This window comes from Sciurus carolinensis, chromosome 9, assembly GCF_902686445.1.
Source record: "Sciurus carolinensis chromosome 9, mSciCar1.2, whole genome shotgun sequence".
Classification (NCBI taxonomy): Eukaryota; Metazoa; Chordata; class Mammalia; order Rodentia; family Sciuridae; genus Sciurus; species Sciurus carolinensis.
Genome location: NC_062221.1, coordinates 45,243,485 through 45,266,097, shown reverse-complemented (window position 1 = coordinate 45,266,097; position 22,613 = coordinate 45,243,485). Strand labels below are relative to the sequence as shown.

The 22,613-nt window shown below is 34.5% G+C and overlaps 1 protein-coding gene across 2 annotated transcripts in view; it reads right to left on the bottom strand.

Moving 5' to 3' along the window:
• Naaladl2 (N-acetylated alpha-linked acidic dipeptidase like 2) overlaps positions 1–22,613 on the bottom strand; it is a 1,279,203-nt gene that overhangs the window by 1,150,848 nt on the left and 105,742 nt on the right. For both annotated transcript variants that reach the window (XM_047564210.1, XM_047564211.1), the window contains exon 2: positions 18,987–19,049. The gene's annotated coding sequence lies outside the window, so the exon portion shown is untranslated. The remainder of the gene's footprint in view (positions 1–18,986; positions 19,050–22,613) is intronic.

Genomic DNA, 22,613 nt, shown 5'->3' with positions numbered 1-22,613 from the left:
ATATAACCAAGCTAGAACTTTAACTTTTCTTATCTAGAACAGTTAAGAAACTTTAATAAATTTTCATACACTATTTCAGAAAGCAGCTCTAACTAATGCATAATTCATATTTATGCTAGATAATATACAATAGCATCATAAATAAATTCATTGGTGAATGCTTGAGATATAGAAGATGGGAGAATGGAATCAGGAAATCAAAAAAAGAGGGCAACATAAATGTCCTGCATCAGTTACTTTCCTCAATTAGGAAATTGTTAATAATAATCCAGAATAGGAAAGAGTTCAATTCTATGCCATTAGATCTATCCCCAGATGGTACAAATGGTAATATGAAGGAAAGGAAGGAACAAAAAAAGTCAACTATACTTAATTCCACCAACAAGATACCAGTTTTTTTTCCTAGGTTTTTGTTGTTGTTGTTTGTTTGTTTGTTTTGTTTTGGGGGTTTTTATTGTGATGCTGGAGAGTGAACTCAGGGTCTTGTACATGGGAGGCAAACTACCAACCCATTTTTCTTTTTTTTTTTTTTTTAATTTTTAGTTGTAGTTGGACATAATACCTTTAGTTTATTTATTTATTTTTTTGTGGTGCTGAGGATGGAACCCAGGACCTCACATGTGCTAGGCATGTGTTCTACCACTGAGCCACAACCCCAGCCCCTGCTTTTCTTTTAAGTATTTTTAAAACTATATACTTTTTTTTACTATTAAAGTGATACATAGTTATTTTAAGAAATCTGGAAATAATAACATCCTGGAGAACATTTAAAACATCTGTAATTCGAGAATGGAAAACAAAAACTATCAGCAGTTTATTGTTTCTTCTAGTCACTTTTCTATACATAATGTGAATTTTAACCTTCTTTGTAGTACTGTATGAATAAAATTTTCTGTGTGCTTTTTTCACTTATCAAACTAGATATTCCATGTAATATTTAAAAATGCTTTTGGATGGAGTTGGAGAATATCATGCTAAGCGAAATGAGCCAAACCCAAAAAACCGAAGGCCAAATGTTTTCTCTGATATGTGGAGGCTAATTCACCATAAGTGGGGAAGAAAAGAGTTATTTTACATTAGGTAGAGGGGAATGAAGGAAGGGGAAGAAGCCTAGGGATGGGAAGAACAGTAGAGTGAAGAAGACATTGCTGACTCATGTACATGTATGACTGTATGACCGATGTGATCCTCCAACATTGTACAATCAGAAGAATGAGAAATTACACTCCCTTTGTGTATAACCTATCAAAATATATAAATGCATTCTACTGTCATATATGCCTAATTAGAATGAATAAAAAGTAATAAAAAATGTTTTTAAAAACATTTAACGACTATATAATACTCTATCCTATGGCTTCATCATAATTTATTTAAAAGTTATTTCATTGCAGGAACTTAGGCTGTTTGTAAATTTACACTTACACAGACACAATGAACATCATCATTTTGAAGATTTATCTTCTTTTTTAGTAACATTTCAGATTTCCTTTTTTAGAAGATATTTCTATAAATAGATGTCATCATCAGAGTTGTCAACTTTTTAAAGGCTTTTGATACACACTGCCAAACAATTTTCCCAAAAGATTGTACATATTTGTGTTTCAGCAATTTAGGAAGGGGGTTCTTTATCAACCTCTAACTTTATACTTCAAGAGTGTGGTGACATCTGCAAATACAATCTAGTGAAGCAATTTTAATTCCTTTGTAATTTAGTATTTTGATATTTAGTTTAAATGCCATATATTGAAAGGCTTGAGAGATCATATCAAAATGTATTCACAATTGTTATTTCCTTTACTTTGCAGTTATATGAACTTTAACTATCTTCTCCAACTTTATAATAATGCCACTTGACTCAGAACCGTAGCTCTAGAAAAAAAAAATTTTTTTAAATAAATAATATCAGAAAGTGTGGAATTTAGGCTGGGGGTATAGATCAGTGGTAGCACACATACTTAGCATGCATGAGACCATGGGTTCAATTCCAGCACAAATGAGAGAGTGAGAGAGAGAGAGAGAGAGAGAGAGAAAGCAAAAAGGGAAAGAAAGTATGGGATTCAGAGTATTGGGATTCAAAAAATAAAATCCCAAAGTATATCACTTCAGACTTCTGACTTAAAGTACATGGGGAGCAGCATATGCAGGGGAGGACTTTCTCTGAAGTCCCCTCATCTACCAAAAGACCTAATCTACCTTTGACTAGGTATATAGCTCATTAGCAAAGCACTTGTCAAACTAAGCACAACACCCTGGGTTGGATCCCCAGCACTGAAAAAAAAATCTCCGAGGGAAATACAACATTACAACATTAGCAATCCACACTAAAGCCAAGAGGACTGTTATTCCAGGCCATTGTCTTTACTTTGGTCCTTGTCATGGTTTAGCTATGAGGTGTCTCCCCAAAGCTCATGTGTGAGTCAATATAAGAAAGTTTAGTGGTGAAATGATTGGGTATTGAGAGCCTTAACCAATCAGTGTGTTAATCTCCTGATAGGGATTAACTGGGTGGTAACTGTAGAAAAATAGGATGTGGATGGCTAGAGGAGATGAGTCATTGGGGATATGTCTTTGAGGTATATATTTTGTCCCTGGAGAGTGGACAGGTCTCTGTCTGCTTCCTGGGGCCAGTAGTTCCCCAGCTACTTTCCTCTACCAAGTTCTTCTATCATGATGTTCTGCTTCACCTTGGGCACAGAGCACTGAGGTTGGCCATTTATTGACTGAGACATCTAAAGCTGGGTGCTCCAAAATAAATTTTTCCTCCTCTAATTGTTCTTGTCAGTCTTTTGGTCACAGTGGCAAAAAAGCAGCTAACTGAGTCCCACCCAATGTTTCACCCTAAAAACCATTCACTACCCTCTGAAAATGCCAGCTTTCCCAACTCCCCTTATCTTATGAAGAAGGTACTTAAGCCTCAAACATCTGGTCCTTCATAGAATTTTGTAGTTTGTATGGCTTCCATGCACATATGACTATCAATAAATTTGGATGCCTCTCCATGTTAATCTATTTTCAGTTTGTTTGAATAGATTCAATTACTGAGCCACCAAGGGGAAAGTGTGAACTTCCCTGCAAGAGTCACACAGACCTGAGGGAAAAATAGAGTATCACACCTAATGAGATGGATGAACTTGGATGATTACCCCATTTTGACTGTATCTTCATTACTAAAATGGGAGAAATAGCTCCTTTCCTAGGTTTGAAAATAGCTAAAAATGTATATAACTTCAATAACCATGACAACGAATGGCAGTAATTGGTATTCTTTGTTAATTACTATTATTTTGATTTTACAATTACATGACTGCTATTGTAGTTGGGTCAAAGTGATCTTGAGCAATACCTATACAGAAAAAAATACATAGTTTTGAGCCCCATGTCATAAAATTAAATTTATGAACCTATAATGGCTAATCAATCTGATGAATGATATAAGTCTCCTTCTTTGGTAATAAAGAAAATTTTCTGGTTAAATTCATCTTTATGTTTTCTTCATCCCAAAATCCAACTAAAATAAGAATAGAGAAATTTTAAGAAAATACTAAAAAATGTGAAGATAATGAAAAAGGAAAGGGGTAACAATAATTAGGAAATTTCAAAATGTGTTACAAGAGAGAAAAAGAATAGGATGGGAACTGAAATAGCAGAACACAAGGTACAGCTTAAGTCCACAGGAGAAGAAATAAGGCAGTAAGAAGTCGATTTTCATGACAGAATCTATGAGAGTTTCTACAAGAGTTTGTTTCAGCATTTGGAGTACCAGATGTTGTAGAAATCAGAAGAGAACTGCAGAGTTAAAAATAGAGGGACTAGTAGAATGCTTGAATAAAGTCCCCTTTTTTGACTATAGAACCAGAAGATAGAGAGTTGATTCCCTTTTTCCCTCTGCTTCCCCACAATAAGAGAGTGGATGTTCCTGTCCTAGGAAAAAAATGAGCCAGAATCTCCCAAACTTGGGAACACCAGATGGAGAGCTAAAACAAAGGAATTAAGCAAAGCATACATACTGGATTGTAGGAATCTTATTCCCTTCCTATGTCTCAACTCTACCTTCTATCCGTTTCCTCCACTCTTAGAGAAAAGATCATCTGAATCTGAAAATGGCAAGCCCTGTCAATGTCTATTCTTTAGGGACACTCATCAAAAAACAAATCTGACCTAAGCATATAGTTTTCAGCTTTTTTTCTTTTTTTGGTACTGGGGATTGAACTCAGGGGCACTTGATCACTGAACCACATCCCCAGCTCTTTTTTGTATTTTACTTAGAGAAAAGGTCTCACTGAGTTGAGTAGCACCTCACTTTTGCTGAGGCTGGCTTTGAACTCTTGATCCCTCCTGCCTTAGCATTTTGAGCTGCTGGGATTACAGGCATGCACCACCACGCCCAGCTCAAGTTTCATTCTTAAAGTGGGTGTTTAAAGATTCTTAGATAAGTAAGAAATGCCTCCAACTGAAACAAACAGAATAAAAGGGAACCAGGAGGAAAAAGAATGCAGAATGAGAAAGATTTCAATAAAATATAATTAATACACAAAATAAGAACTGAACATAACAAATAAAAATTAGAGTCCCTATAACAGAAATTATGGTAGAAGACAAAGTCAAGAAACTCACCAAAAACAAAGGGAAATGGACAATACAGAGAAAAATTTCAAAAAATTAATCCAGGATGGCCAGAAGTTTACTCACAGGAGTTTGAGAAATAAATCAGGAGGAAGAAAAATCAAAATAATAAAGCTAACAATAACAATAGAAAATTACCAAACTATAAGTTTGCTTTGAAAAGACACACAGATATTAAGCAAAGAGATCATAATTTTTTTCTGGGAAACACTAACCCTCAGAATGGCCTTTGACTTTGCAATGGAAATACTACAAGAATTATAGAGGCTTCAAAATTCTCAGAAGAAGATGCCTATCTATGTTCAACAAAACCATCCATCAAGCAGGAGGGCAAAATAAAGATATTTTAAGCCTGTAAGGAGGGAAAAAACTTTCCCAGGTCTCCTTTACTAGAAAGTACTGGATGCTGGTGACATAAAATCCTAATACATAAAAGCAGACAAGTTCCAAGGTGACAGTTGTCTGGCCTAGAAATAATGGCTGAAATTGGTGCCAGACAATGAAGAATTGCAATAGAAATACCTCCAGGCCAAAACCAAAATCAAAACAAAAGAAAAAAATCAAAAGATAGTTAATATAGCTAATAGATCTTCACATTAAACAGATAATTTAGAACATTTATTTATAATCGTTTAATAGTTTTGTTACATATGTTAAAGGACATTTGGGAACAAATAGCAAAAGATATAATAGATATACAGAAAACTAAACAAGAACAAAAAAAAAAAAAAAAAAAAAAAAAACCCCAGCAAAGTATTAACTCCAAGACATCTTTTTTAAATGTGTGAGAAATACATTTTTTTATTTTTTAAAATTTGTTCTAATTAGTTATACATGATAGTAGAATGCTTTTTGACACATCGTACACAAATGGTGTATAACTCCTCATTTTTCTGGTTGTACATCATGTAGAATCACACTGATTATGTAATCATATATGCACATACGGTAATAAAGTCCGATTCATTTTATTATCTTTCCTCCACTCCCTCCCTTCCCTTCAGTCCCCGCTACCTAATCCAAATTTTTAAAATCACAATATATGTCTTGGTTCAAACAATGGTCATACAGATATGTAAATACTACTAATTTCACAAACAACTGTGAAATCGTTGAAGTAAAATGAAAGAAACATAGTTGGGACTGCTGAGTATGAGATCTTAAAAATATAAATTTTCAACCAAGAAAACAACTGATCAGTGAATAATATAAATCAATTTTAAAAACAAGAAATAACTATAATAACACAGAACTGTCAGAAGAAAAAAAACAGAGCAGTTAAAAATGGTAATTATTAGGAGCAGACCTGGATTAGGGTGTGGAGAATGAAAGAGATATTAGATGCTTATTTATTTTCATTTTAAAACTGTTTGTATATAATACTCCCATAAAATAATTATTAAAAATTAACTTAATCCCATCTTAAAATTTTATTCTTTTATAAGACAAAATGGAAGAGAGAAGGACAGAGAACAAAGGCTGAGGGAAGTGCCAGGAGGGGGAAGGAATGGAGGAGAGCAAAAGAAAAACTGTGTAGGGAATAGTCTATAAAACATCTTAGAAAGCAGCTTTCTTAAAATGTTTTTCATTAAGTGTAAAAGAGGTAATCAAAGTAATTTAACCTGATTGCTAATTACTGTCTCTGGAATGAGTTAATTGTTGTACTATATTTGTAAATAAGAAATAAGTATCAGTAAAATACAGCTTAATTACTTAGACTGTATGTCTTCATTTACTCGCCCTATCACCACTGTAATTCAGCCTACTTCTCCTCGTGCATAATGTCCACAACTTCCAAGCCAAGCATCCTGCCTCTAGTCAGCTCAGGTTGATTTCTCAGAAAACCATGCCATCATAATGGCCTTCCCAGTTTAAGAACTTGCAACAGTCCATTGCCTGGGTTTAAAGGTAGAGCCTGGCTTTGGAGACCCTGACTCCACCTATTTTTCCTCACATCAGATAACTCTCAGGAAAAATCCTCTGTTCTAGTCACTAATTTCTTCTTACACTGTCATTCTCCCTAACATAACCTGAAAAGCAACAATCTCTATGGATCCTGCTGTTCAGTCATCACAGAAAGCTTTCTATTTTTCTCTTCGATTTACCTAAATTCTCCCCATCTGTCATAGTCCAGCTCGAGCTCTATCACTCTAAAATGTCTTCCTTGAAAACTATACTGCACACGCTTAACTCTTTACTGATGGCTCACAAACACTGTCTTCTCCTCACAGCACCTATTTAAACATGCTCCTATTCTCTAATTATGTATTGTCTTTTCACTATTTTATTTTCTTACAATTGTAAATAGTTGCAGATAGCAGGAAACATACTGAACTCCTCAATATTCCACAGAGATTAAAATCATAAATGAAGCTCTGTTAATGTTTTCTGATTAACTGCTTTTTAAGAGATGTTTCATAGAATACAATGCATTTTAATGCACATGCCACAGACTCTGGATATGTTGAATGATTGATTGATTAACCCACTTTAAATTTATTAAAATAAACATATTGTACTTATAAATCTGTCAGATCCCTAGATTATAGCCTTCATGTTATTTAACCATTACTTTTCATCTTCCTGACATGAATCTGTGCTTTAGTACATATCAAGATATGTTGTCTCACATTCCAATTTTCCAATTTAGAAGAAAATAAATCAGTGTATAAAAATTTTTAAAAGACTATTTAGATATATGGGTAATAAAAATGTTTGTAACAGAATTTGTCACTAAATTTTCTTCATAATTTATATTTTCCTTTTTTACCAATTAAAATGAAATGGAATTTAAAATGTGGCATAACAGGTATTGAGAGGAAGGGGCTTCAGAAAGTGTTTCTTTGAAATTCATGTTACCTGAATTTTAATATTTCAGGAATAAATATCCAGTCACAGTTTTGAAGTAAAGAAGAACACTATGATAAGAAAGAAATGTGAGAAAAGTTTTGGTTTTACTGGATGCAAAACCTTACTTCCAGTAGAACAAATATGTGCCCCAATCAGAAACTGTCATTCCAGCTTTGAGGAATGCTTTATTCTAATTCTCCCTTTCTATCTCCATATGGCAAAAGGTACATAGATGCGCTATAGCTACTTAATCTATTTTAGAGAAATTAAAAATATCTCTCATTTAGAAAACTGACATGTAAGGTCCCTTGTCTCCAGGCAACAAGTTGTCAAGAGTCACACTGTCTTTCTGGAAAGAAGCTTTGTCCTAAAACAAAAGAACTGTTTTTGTCTCAGTTCCTGGAAATTTACATAACTCTATTAAGAGAAAACAGAAGCAAAATTGAGTAAGTTAGCAGGAACAGGGTGGAGAAGATTTATACCCCCTTGAAAAGACAATTAAAAACAGTTTTCCTGGTCAACAAGCCAGCTTCCACGTTGTGTGTGAAACATACAAATCTCCCTGCTCAAAGTGTACTTGACTACCCTAGCCTTCATACAGCAGTCTTATTTTGTCCCATTTGCTATGCACATTTTTTAAACAATTACCTTTAGTAACTGAAAGAGAAAATTTGGCACGAAGTTTGTTAAAATGTACATTGAGGCTTTCTGCCAAGGAAATGCTATAGAACAGGTGTTGTCAGAGTCAGGGGGTGGAAGCAAAAGAAGGGAACTGACAGACAGTGTAAGCCTAGGAAATGACCCCAAGCAAGGGAGTCTGTGCTTCATACTGCTACTACCACCTGGCCCATCCCGCAGCCAGCCCTGGACCAAAAGCCCAGGTGTTACAGATCCCTCTGGCAGGACTGGCCACATCTTCTGCATTTTTTTCTTTTGTTTTGTTTGGTTTGGTTTACTACAAGATACTATTTTGTGAACTTGTGGTTGAATTCCCTATACCAAATATTTAAGGAATTAGTGGGGTTTTTCTAATTTGTTTGAGCTCTTTTTTTTAAAAAAACAGTAAGTGAAATAATCACTTTTTGTCATATATTACACATTCTTATTTGCTGTTTAAAGGTGTTGTATCTGATGAAATGTCGTAGATTTCTGGATGGTTTATTTGGGTTCTTTTACATAAAGGAAATAATCAAAGTGTGGACTCTTAATAGTTATTTACTTTTAAATAACTATATATTTACTTTTAAAGACAGAGGGTCATGTTTTTGCTAAAAAAAAAAAAAAAAAAAAACAACTTGTGGGATTTTGAAAATGTTCAGGTGTCACTATAATTCAAACTTTCTCATTTGTAAGTTATTTCACCTGGACCAGCTATTGACCAGAAATGTGTGGTAGTTAATAGATCAGACACCATGAGTTAGTTCAGACCAAGTGTTGATCTGGAAGGGTGGGGACAAACTCCTACACCAAGTTTTCTTATAAAGTTCTTAGGGCTCAGTGTGACTATGTGTCATGGAACACTAGGCAATTGACATGCCTTCTATTATTCTTATTTCTGCTACTTTTGACTGTATATTATGTTTTAAAAATCTGGCTATTCTAACCTGTATTTTGACTGATAGCAAGACAGACAAATGCCCATTATTATAAAGTAACAGGAAGCATGTCTTTCAGAACTGTCTCCTCTTCACTTGGCAAAACTGTTTCCTCTTCACTTGGCAACCCCTGTGAACGGCAGGGCAATGATCACTTATTCTGAGCTTGACAGATGCTTCTTTGCACCCTTGCTTACAGTTTCTTTATTGCTTGAATATTCTATATAGCTAGGTTTTATATTTTTTCAGTTATTTGCCTTTGGAAAACAAAATATTTTAAGTGATCTAGAAAAACTATTGAGATTATCAAAACTACCAGTTTATGACACTTTTTCCCTACTCCATTAAAAAAAAAACCTGAGAGGAGATCCAAGATGGCAGACAAGAGAAAGACTGCATTCCTTGTTGCTCCATGACTTGGGATTCAAGCAGAGAAAATACTATTTCTCTAGGAGGCAGTCTTGCTGCCCACAAGTCCCCTGCTATTTATCCCCCATTCCTCCACTGTGATCACCTACCATCTGCCAGCATATTGCCTGCCTTTTGAACACAGATCACTCTTTGACCACAGCCTATCACCAGCTATTTGCCTGTTTGCCTGCCTCTTGCCTACTCGCCTTTCACCTACCCACCACCCACGCTGGACATAAACCTGTTGATCCCTTGCCATTAGCCTACAGATCACCCACAAACAACCAGCTGATCACTCACTGCCTCTGTTGCCTGGAAGTCCAATGTCACAGTATCCACAGGTTTGGTTACATGTGGCTCCCGCCATCTTGGGACACTGGCTAGGGCCTGCAGGTTTGTGGACGCCACCACTATCATCATCTGGAGATACGGATACCTCATTCTGGGGACACTGCCAGGGTCTGGAGATGTATTGGGGTACCTGTAGGTCCGGTTGCATCTGAGGTCTTTCTGCTAGATGTGCTAGGGGCTGCAATCTGGCTGCCTCTTTGCAGGGTCACTCCTTTATGTGAATGCATCCCTGGTGGTCTCTCTGCAAGTTGAAAAGGCATTGAGATCTTGGGAATGCAACAAGGCAGAGTCTGGGGAAGATGAAGTCCAGGTCCATCAGATTGCAACTGGGTTTACATGGGCCAGTCTGGTCTGAAAAGCTTGTGGAAAGCCAGAGACTAGGGGCAATTCCCTGGGGGGAGCAAATGTTGAAGAAACTGGAGAAAACTGGGTTCTCTCCAGCTCAGTGAGTCCTGAAGTGCACAGGGATGGAAGGAGCCAGCTACAATGAGTGAAAAACTGGAAGAGGATGTGAGGGTATCTTGATATCAGCTCACCCCATTCAACTGGTCTGGCACCCACCAGACTGGAGCTAACATCAAACTTCAGAAAATCCTACCTATCAGCAGAAAAGGGAAGCTGAGGTATTTTGAAAGCCAACAGAAGCAATCATTTAATTTTCCATTGAGACATTCCGTCTGGTTTTTTTTCACCCTCTCTCTCAAACCTCTACCATTTTTGAATCCAAATATTATCCATGCATCAATTTATTGAGGAATGGGATGTCTGAATAGTATATTACAGTTTTGTTGTGTATTCTTACATTTTTTTACATTTTTACTTTTTTTAAACATTTGTATATATTTTTTCACTCACCTATCTGTCTCACTAGATCCTCGTTCTCACTTCTCTCATACCGATAGCCAACCTCTATTAATTCCTCCCTCACTCTAATTATAAATTTTTACTCCTACCTTCTCACATCCCTTATAAACATTATATCTTACACTACTTCTGTTCCATCATTTGAAACTGTAAACCCACTTAGCAAATTTCCTGTTTATATTGTAAACAGTAATTGAACACATCATTTCTGTTTATTGTGACAAAACTGTAAACACCTTAAAAGGAATCATTTGGTTTAAGGTTGTATATTGTTTGCATTGGGTGCTGTTACTATTGGTCTCCCCATTAAAGGTGAGGTACTAGAATATAGGGACACTATAAGACTATAGGGTAGAAACTGTACTGTACTGAATCCATACCACAAGATGAGAAGACACACAAACAACATGAAAAAAAAGGGAACAAAGCCCTCAAACAAACCAAGATGTTCCAACAATAAAATTTATAGATAACACAGTAGAAGAAATATTAGATTAAAAGTTTAGAAAATACATAATTAGTGTTCTTTGAAATAAAGGATGATATCATAGAGAAAATACAGGAAGTGAAAGATAACTTCAATAAAGAGGCAGAGATTATGAAAAGGAATCATGCAGAAATCCTTGAAATGAAGGAAACAATAAACCAAATTAAAAATTCAATGGACAGTACCACTAACAAACTGGATCACTTTGAAGACAGAAACTCAGACAATAATGACAAAATATGTACTCTTGAAAAAAGAGCTGACTACACAGAGAAGATGGTAAGAAACCATGAAACAAAACTTTCAAGAAATATGGGATACATGAAAGACCAAATTTAAGACTTATTGGAATAGACAAAGGTATGAAGATAGAAACCAAAGGAATGAACAATCTCTTCAATCACATATCAGAAAGCTTCTCAAATCTAAAGAATGAAATGCAAAATGAACTATAAGAGACTTACAGGACCCCAAATATACAAAATTAGAGCAGACCCACACCAAGGCACATTATAATGAGAATGACTAACATGTAGAATGAGGATAGAATTTTGAAGGCTGTGAGAGAAAAAAATCAAATTACATATAGGGGGAAACCAATTCAGATTTCAGCTGATTTCTCAACCCAAACCCTCAATGCCAGGAGGTCCTGGAATGGCATATATCAAGCTTTGAAAACATTGGATATGAATCAAGAATTTTATATCCAGCAAAATTAAGCTTCAGATTTGAAGATGAAATAAATACCTTCCATGATGAACAAAATAATTAACAACTAAAAAGCCTGCACTATAGAACATTCTCAGCAAAATATTCCATGAGGAGGAAGTTAAAAAAAAGAAAAAGAAAAAAAGAAAACCAGCAAAGGAATCACACTAAAGAAAAAGTCAATCAAAGGAGAAAATAAATCATGTTAAAAACCAAAAACAAACCAAAATGACCAGGAATACATCTAAATCTCAATAATAACCCTGAATATTAATGGCCTAAACTCATCAATAAAAAACACGGACTGACAGATTGGATTTAAAAAAAGACCCAACAATATACTGCCTTCAAGAGACTCACCTCCTAGGAAAAGACACCCACAAACTGAAGGAGAAAAAAATATCACTCACATGGACTGTGTAAACAAGCAGGGGTTTCCATCCTTATATCAGACAACGTGGACTTCAAATCAAAGTTAGTTAGAAGGGATAAAGAATGATATTTCATGCTGCTTAAGGGAATCATACATTAACAAGACATAACAATCATAAATATATATGCTCCAAACAATGGAGCCTCTACATTCATCAAACAAACATTTCTCAATTTCAAGAATCAAATAGACCACACAACACAATAATACTGGGTGACTTTAACACACCTCTCTCACCACTGGATAGATTCTCCAAACAAAAACTAAACAAAGAAACTATAGAACTAAATAATGTAATCAGTGATTTAGACTTAAATTACAAATATAGAGTATTTCATCCATCATCGAGTGAATACACTTTCTTCTCAGCAGTACATGAATCCTTCTCTAAAATAGACCATATGTTATGCCACAAAGCAACTCTCAGCAAATAAAAAATAAAAATAAAAAAAAACCAGAAATACTACCCTGCATTCTATCAGATCATAATGGGATGAAACTAGAAATCAATGATAAAATAAAAAATAGAAGTTACTCCAACACCTGTAGAATAAATGGCATGCTATTGAATGACCAAAGGATAGCAGAAGAAATTAGGGAGGAAATAAAAAAAAAATACTTAGAGGTAAATGAGAACACCAATACAATATATCAAAATCTCTGGGACACTATGAAGGCAGTGCTCAAAGAAAATTCACTGAATTGAACTGTACATTAAAAGAATAAAAAGTCAAAAAATAAATGACCTAACATTACATTTTAGAGCCCTAGAAAAAGAAGAACAAATCAACACCAAAAACAGTAAAAGACAGGAAATAATTAAAATCCGAGCTGAAACCAATGAAATCGAAACAAAAGAAATAATTGAAAAAATTGGCAAATCAAAAAGTCGGTTCTTTGAAAAAAATAAACAAAATTGATAAACACTTAGCCACACTAACAAAGAGAAAGAGAGAGAAAATTCAAATTAATAAAAATTCGTGATGAAAAGGGAAATATCATGATGGACACTAGTTAAAATACAGAAGATAATTAGAAACTATTTTGAAAATTTATACTCAAATAAACTATAAAATCTCACATTGTCAAATTTCTATAGACATATAATCTACCCAAACTGAACAGGAGGACTTACACAATTTAAACAAATCAATTTCAAGCAATGAAATAGAAGACACCATCAAAAGCCTACCAAACAAGAAAAACCCAGGACCAGACAGATTCATGGCTGAGTTCTACAAAACCTTCCAAGAAGAATTAACACCAATGCTCCTCAAATTAATCCATAAAATAGAAAAGGAGGGAACCCTTCCATACTCATTCTATGAGGTTAGTATCCCCCTAATACCAAAACCAGACAAGACACATCAAAGAAAGAAAACTTCAGACCAATATCCCTGATGAACATGGACACAAAAATTCTCAATAAAATTCTGGCAAATTGCATACAAAAACATATTAAAAAGATGTGCACCATGATCAAGTAGGGTTCATCCCAGGGATGCAGGGTGGTTCAACATATGGAAATCAATAAACTAATACATCACATCAAAAGGCTTAAAGACAAGAATCATATGATTATCTCAAAAGATGCATAGAAAGCATTTGACAAAATACAGCACCTCTTCATGTTCAAAACACTAGAAAAACTAGAAATAGAAGGAATATACCTGAACGTTGTAAAAGCTATCTACGCTAAGCCTAAGGCCAACAGCATTCTAAATGGAGAAAAATTGAAAGCATTCCCTCCAAAAACTGGAACAAGATAGAGATGCCCTCTTTCACCACTTATGTTCAATAGAGTCCTTGAAACTCTAGCTAGAGCAATCAGACAGATGAAAGAAATTAAAGGGATATGAAAAGGAAAAGAAGAACTCAAACTATCACTACTTGCCAATGACATGATTCTATATTTAGAAGATCAAAAAAGTTCTAAAAGAAAACCTCTAGAACTCATAAATTAATTCAGCTAAGTAGCAGGATTTGAAATCAACACCATAAATCAAATGCATTCCTATACATAAGAAATGAATCTGCTGCAAGAGAAATTAGGAAAACTACCCCATTCACAATAGTCTCAAAAACAATAAAATATGTGGAAATAAATCTAACAAAAGAGGTGAAACACCTCTACAGTGAAAACTACAGAACACTAAAGAAAGAAATTGAAGAAGACCTTAGAAGATGCTCTCTATGCTCTTTTATGATAGGCAGAATTAATATTGTCAAAATGGCCATACTACCAAAAGTGCTATACACATTTAATGCAACTCCTATTAAAATCCCAATGACATTACTCATAGAACTAGAAAAAGCAATCATAAAATTCATTTGGAAAAGTAAAATATGAGACCCAGAATAGCCAGAGCAATCCTTAGCAAGAAGAGTGAAGCAGGAGGCATCATAATACAAGAACTTAAACTATGCTACAGAGCAATGTAACAAAAATAGCATGGTATTGGCACCAAAATAGAAATGTAGACCAATGGTACAGAATAAAAGACACAAAGACGAACCCACATAAATATGGTTATCTAATACTAGACAAAGGCACCAAAAACATTTATTGGATAAAAGATAGCAACAAATGGTGCTGGGAAAACTGGAAACCCATATGTAACAAAATGAAATTAAACTTCTGTCTCTCACCTTGCACAAAAATCAAGTTAAAGTCAGTCAAAGACAGGTACTAAAAGAGAGACTCTGCCTAACGGAAGAAAAAGTAGCCCCAAATCTTTATCATGTCAACTCAGAACCTGATTTCCTTAACAAACTCCTAAAGCAAAAGAAGTAAAATTAAGAATCTATAAATGGGATGGATTCAAACTTAAAATCTTCTTCTCAACAAAGGAAATAATTACATAAAGAGAGAGCCTATAGAATGGTAGAAAATTTTTACCACACGCACCTCAGACAGAACACTGAGGATATATAAAGAACTCAAAAAAACTTAACACCAAAAAAACGAATAACCTAATCAATAAATGGGCTAAGGAACTGAACAGACACTTCACAGAAGATATATATTTGATCAACAAACATATAAAAAAATGTTCATCATCTCTAGCAATTAGAGAAATGCAAATCAAAACTACTATCTCCCTCCAATCAGAATGGCAATTATCAAGAACACAAGCAATAATAAGGGTGGGCAAGAATGAGGAGAAAAAGATACACTCATACATTGGTGGTGGGATTGCAAATTGGTGCAACTGAAGCCAGAATTGGGGACAGGCAGTTAGTGTAGACATAGGGAATCAGGTCAAATCAAGGAAATGCAGGCCATGAAAACCATCTGCCTTTGGAAGTTGGAGACTGCCCCTGAGAGAATGTAATGTCAAGGATCTCCAGAGCCCATTGATTACCAAATTTACCTGCTCCAGTTAAGGACTATAGGGAAGGAGCTGCTAATTAATGTCCCCTGGGCCCCTACCTGCCTGAATCAGTTTGGCCCACCCCCTGCCATCTGCTGTTCACCTTTTTTGCTATGTCACCAGCAACTCCTGGGCCTCATCACATAGGCAGGAAGGAGAGATAGCTAGGAGAGAACAGAACAAAGGAGACCCTAAACTATAAAAGATGTAGGCTGTGCTCACTTTTTGGGACTCTAGAACATCAGCCATGGCCCCCTTCTCCCTCCTGGGAGAAGTCTGTATTATTTCCTTTAAAGAAAACCTGCTTAATACGCTTGCCTTGGCGTGCTTCTCTAATGTTCAAACTTCTACATTTGAGAAAGCAGAACTCGTCACCGGTAAACAGTGGTATCACAATCACTATGGAAAGCAGTATGGAGATTCCTCAGAAAACTGGAAATGGAATGGCCATTTGACCCAGCTATCCCACTCCTCAGTTTATACCCAAAGGACTTAAAATCGGCATACTACAGTGATGTAGTCACATCAATGTTTATAGCAGCTCAATTCACAATAGCTAAACTGTGGAACCAACCTAGGTGCCCTTCAATAGATAAATAGATAAAGAAAATGTGGTACCTATATACAATGGAATATTACTCAGCCTTAAAGAATGAAATTATGGCATTTGCAGGTAAATAGATGGAACTGGAAAATATCATGCTAAGTGAAATAATCGAATCCCAAAATACCAAAGGCCAAACAAATGTTTTCTCTGATAAGGGAATGCTGATCCATAGTAGGGGTTGGGTAGGAAAGAATGAATAAACTTTGGATTATGCAGAGGGGAGTGATGGGAGGGGTTGGGTGGTGGAGATGGGAAGGACAGTAGAATGGGCAGACATTATTACCCTATATACATGTATGATTACACTATTGGTGTGACTTAGCACCATGTACAGCCAGAGGAATGAGAAATTATGCTCCATTTGTGTACAATGTGTCAAAATGCATTCTACTGTCATGTATAACCAACTAGAATAATGAAAAAATTGCTATTAAAAAAAACAAACTGAGAGCTGATATGATATGCTATTTTGTGTAGCCTAGGAAGAGGGTTCACAATCCTTCTAGAATTTTATGGGCTTACACACACACACACACACACACACACACACACACACTCCAATGCTTTCAAGGAATTCTGGCAGGAAGGTAGTCATAAAATAGTATATTTTAAAGAAATAATCCCAGAAAACTGAGTCAGAGAAAGGTCTCTAGAATGGAGAATTTTACAATTTTAAGAAAGTCAGGGTCCACACTGAGTTTAAGTAAACTCAAAGTATTCACACTATGCAATAAATAATTTTGTGTTTTGTCAATTATAGCACTGTATTTTTAAAGGCTCATCATTCAATTATCTTTTTTTTTAACAAAAGAAGTTAAAGTTATCTCCTCGGCATTTTATCTTTTAATATTTAATTAATGATCATTGCCCTTTTATCTCTATATAGAAGAAAGCTTTTGTAATGTATTTTTCTATGTATTTCTAGACTGAGTTAAATGTAAAACTTATATATATTGACTATTTCTTCTTTTTGTAAATAATTACCTCCAATTATTTTTGTTTTCTCCAAACTCTCTTCACTTTGAGAGATTTTATTGACATATAATTATTTTCAAATTATTTTTAATTACTTTTTTATTCATTTTCTTTGGTGGAGATTCTCTTTGTAAATCTAAAAGTAAAGAGGAAACATGAAAAAGAATTTTTCCATTTGTGATAACTGATCAGAGAAAGAAGAGTACTAGTCATACATAGCCAACATTCAAGGATACCTCTAGTGGGTTAAACTGCATATTTTACAGATGATTACATTCCATTTTATGGTTCCACGCTATAAATATCTCCTATAAATATGGAGAGGATGCTATGCACAAAACACTGCAGTATATTTTGGGAAATGAAGGTGAATTAGACCATGTCCTTGCTCACTAAGACCTTATATTCTAGGAAACAGATTCTGTTTATATTGGTGTAAAGGAGGAAGAGTGGCCCATGTTTCCTAGTTAATATCTAGGAAGATATAAGCTGGCACTGAGAATTTCACCAACCTTTCTTGAAGACTTTCCAGTTTACCTCCCAATGTTCATGACAATATCTGAATTCCTAAATATGACTCATGAAGACATGATCTTCCTTTCCTTAATTCTTCAGATACTGTTCCTTAACATAAACACTATACTTCAGACATCATGAAATACTTTAAAAGCAAAATTTAATATCTTTCCATCTTCTTCTAACACGTCACACCCCAAGAAGTGATCCCTAGACAGGGTTAGGTGGCCACCTCATTTCTCATATCCCATACTATCCATATTGTTTTACCCATCATGCTATGTCTTGTATGCCTGTTTTCCTGACTGATTCCAACTAGACAATAAAACTTTGAAAAGTTTTATATTCTTCACCATTAAGTCCTCAATATAAAGTACCTGGCACTTAAGGGTTCTCGATAAATATTTATTTAATGAATGAGTGAACTGCTTACACTTCCGTTTTCCAAGAGAAAGACAATATTGCTAATTAGTCCATTCCATGATCTTTATAGTCAACAGTAGTAAGCTAAATAATCTCAAATGATAGCACAATCTATAACTAATTATGCTGATTAAAATCTCTTTAAGTATAATTATATGAAGATTTACTTTAATTTAATATCTAAGATAAAAAAACTGCTAGCAATTTCTAATTAGTCTCTTTTTTCAAATCCATATTAACTTAGGATTCAAACACCACTGTGATGCATTTACATAAACTAATTTATATAATTCCTTAGCAGAGTATATCACTCAAAGTCTTCAGTAATGTTAGTATGATACCTAGATTACTGGTGGACTAGTTTACAGTGATGGCAATAATTAATGTATATCAATGAAATTATATACACACTATAAGAATGACATGTATTCAAGATAAATTTTGACACCTGTTTTTTCAAAATATAGGAAAATAGCCAGATGTCTTCTTTATAATAAATACTGTTATTTGCATTATTAGATTAAATATAATAACAAACCATTGTATTAGGGATAAGAATATGAAATATAATTGTATAATTTTCCAGTGCTTTGTAATACATGTACTAATTCCCCCAAATGACCAGCTATATAAGCAAACAATTGAGTATAAATGCTTTTGGCAAAAACAGCAGTTACAGAGAGAAAAGGGAAAAAGGTTTTTGTTTCCTCTAACTGTTCAAATGGCTTTACAAATATTTATAAAAGGTCACCAATAGAGGACTTACCTGAGGTCACATGGAAAAGTCCCTACACCATCAAAAGTTATTTCCAATGTCCACCTGGGAGATCTAAAACAGAGAATAACAAAGACAGTTTGTGACAAAGCTGACACATAGTATTCTGGAAGAAGTGAAATCAATTGTGACATTTTTCATTTATTTGTAAATGCCTCTTTGGCAGTACACTCACTCAAAACGACAGTTGTTTCTTGCAGAAAAAAGGGAGGTGATGGTAAAATAGAGGAATCCTGACAGATGCTTTAATGAGATTCTGCATTAGGGCTATCTAACACTTTCACCCAAAAAGGAGCTTGCCCTTCATTTTCAATATCATAGCTCAGTAATTTAGAAAATGTTATCTCTATGAAAAACTAAGCCAGCCAGTTCTTAATAGCCACTGCTGGTTTATTTCCCACTATCTTTCAATTGAAGAAAACATCCTAAAGCAAATACCTAAATGACTGTCAGCCATACAGGCTAATTACCTCTTCTTCATTAAAGGACTACACTTTATTAAAAGGAGTAGTATGGAGTGTGAACAACTAAGACATACTGTCCAGTAATGCAATATTTTCTTAGAGGTATCTTTAACACCCCACTTTCAGCAAAGGACGGATCATCCAGACAGAAAATCAACCAAGGAACAAAGGAATTAGATTATACCTTAGACCAAATAGACCTAGCAGACATCTATGGAACTTACCATCCAAAAGCTGCTGAATACAAATTTTTCTCATTAGCACATGGAAAGTTTCCAGGATAGATCATATGACATCCAAAAAAAAATGTCTCAACAAAATTTCAGAAGCTGAACTTATATTGGATATTCTTTTTAACCACAATTAAATATAAGTACATATAAATAACAAGAAAAACCTTGGAAACTATACAAATGTACGGAAATTAAACAACTTTTTTCTGAAGATTCAATGAACTAAGGAATCAACCAAGAAAAACAAAAAGCCTTAAACATTTCTTTAAACAAATGGAAGTGGAAACAGCATACCAAAACCTATCGAATGAAACAAGAGCAGAATTAAGAGGGAAGTTTATAGCAATTGCTGTCCATAGCAAAACAGTAGATCTCAACCTATCACATCTCAAGGAACTAGGGGGGCAAAAAAAGAACACCAAAATTGGTAGAAAGAAAGGAATAATAAAGATCAGAGCAGAAATAAGTGAAATGGAGAGTAAAGAAATAATACAGAAGATTAAGGAATCAAAAGGAATGAGGTTAGTGTGTTGAAAAAATATTTTCATTCCTATGTTTGTTGCAACATTATTCACAATCACCAAGAAATGGAAACAACCAAAGTGTCCATCAACTAATGAATGGACAAAGAAAATGTGCTAATAAATATGAAGGAACACTATTAAGCTATAAAAACATGTGAAATTTTGTCATTTGTAACAACATGGATTAAACAGAAGATCATTATGTTGAGTGAAATAAGCCAGGCACAGGAAGACAAAAATCACATAGCTTATATAAAATCTAAAAAAGTTGATCCCCTAGAAGTTGAAAATAGAACAGTGGTTACCACCAGAGGCTGGGGAAAGTAAAGGTGTGCGAGGGTAGGAAGGTACTGATCCATGAATACTGAGTTACAGTTAGGAGCAAGAAGTTCTGGTATGCTAATTAACAGCACTGCAGCTATAGATGATATACTGTACATTTTAAAAAAAAAATAGAAGGCTTTGAAAACTTTTACCATAAAGAAATGACAAAGAAGATGGAGATGGATTTAAACATTATACATGTATTTGAAACATTCAATGGTACTCAAATAATATGTAAATTTTTTTGTTTTTACATATGTTAAAAATAAATTTAAAACAATTTTAAATAACATCTTGACCAAATACAAGAACAAAATTATCAACAGCAGTAGAATAAAGAAACTGTCTCAATGGATATCATGACCTGTAGTTCTATCTCATCCAATAATAGATCTTTGCAGTTGAGTTCTCTTATCACAAAAGTGGGATTAACTTTCCTTCCTTAATAGAAAACTCCATACGGTATAGCTCTTAAAACTGTTTTGATTCTTAAAATACCTGAATATCATATATTCTTGTAACTTTTCCAATAAATATGGCAGTAAGCACAATTTTATTTTCATATATTATTTGTGGTATAAGATGTAGTGTTGGTAATTTTGCTGTATTAGTCAATTGGCTAATTTAAAAAAATGTTCAGTACAGCGCATAAACAAAACTGCTTGAGAAACTCAAAAGTGTGCAAACTCACAGAGATCCCCATTGCCTTACTTTATCGCTCAGTTTACCTAGAGCTGTAATTCTCAAACTTATCTATACATTAAAATTACCAGGCACAATTTTATAAATCCAACTCCAGACCAAGCAAATCAATACATATTTTTAAAATCATCCCAGGTGATTCTAATATACAGGAAGGGTTAAGAACTATTGACCTTATACCATTTCTCCAATAAACACTGCTTCCCACTAAAATAATTTGTCTTTTCTTGACAGAGCCCTACTTCATTCTCAATATCTTTTTTGACCAAGCAACTCTGAAGAGCACAACCACATGCACAGATCCAGGACAATTCTGATTAGTTAAGTCAATCATAGTGGTACCATTTTCTCTGCCAGAGTTGATTTAGGGGTGGATATGTTTACTGCATCTAGCCAATGATTTTCTGGGGGATTCTTAGCAAAGTTCCCTATGCTCCTGACACAATCATTGTTCTCCTGCTGTTGTGTATGGGTGTGATGTCTGGAATTACTCTACCCACCTTGCAAGTATGGAAGAAGTTGGTCTGAGGACAAAGCTAACACTGAGAGGATACAAAGCAAATGACAGAAACAAAGACGCTGCAACAATGCAGTAATGTTATCCAGCTACTGAATTAACAGGTCCTACTTCCAGAATTATTATATAAAATAAATCCACATACTATCAAAGCACTTTGAAGTTGTACAGCAACCCAAACACCAGACCAAAAATAAAAAGAGAGAGAGAAAGAAAGAGAGAGAGAGAGAGAGAGAGAGAGAGAGAGAGAGAGAGAGAGAGAGAGACTATATCCAATAGCTTTTGCTAAAGGACATTAAAAATAAAAAGTCTACACACACACACACACACACACACACACACACACACACATGGACTATATTCCAAACCTATGTTAGGTAAACATTTATTTTTTGATTACATTTTGAAATATTAAAATATTATACCAACTGATGAAAAATCCTTCACTTTTTCCTACAAATTAAACATTATCTTAGTTTTACTTAAATGACTTTGTAGTATTTTTTACTAATATTGTATAGTATATACATAAATAAGAAGTTTAATAGTATTTTTCAGTACTGTATCTCTTCAGAAGTACTACTTTGTTTTAATATATTATATATACATAGAGTACAATAGTAAAAAGGTTTTCTATGGCATATAAAATGTGTGTGTGTGTGTGTGTGTGTATGTGTGTATCCATTTGCTTTATTAAATTATTACCATGCATATGATTTGTTTGGTTTGGTTTTGGTACCAGGGATTAAATCCAGGGATCTCAACCACTGAGTCACATCTCCAGCCCTTTTTATTTTTTATTTTGAAACAAGGTCTCACTAAGTTGCTGAGGCTGACTTTGAACTTGCCTCAGC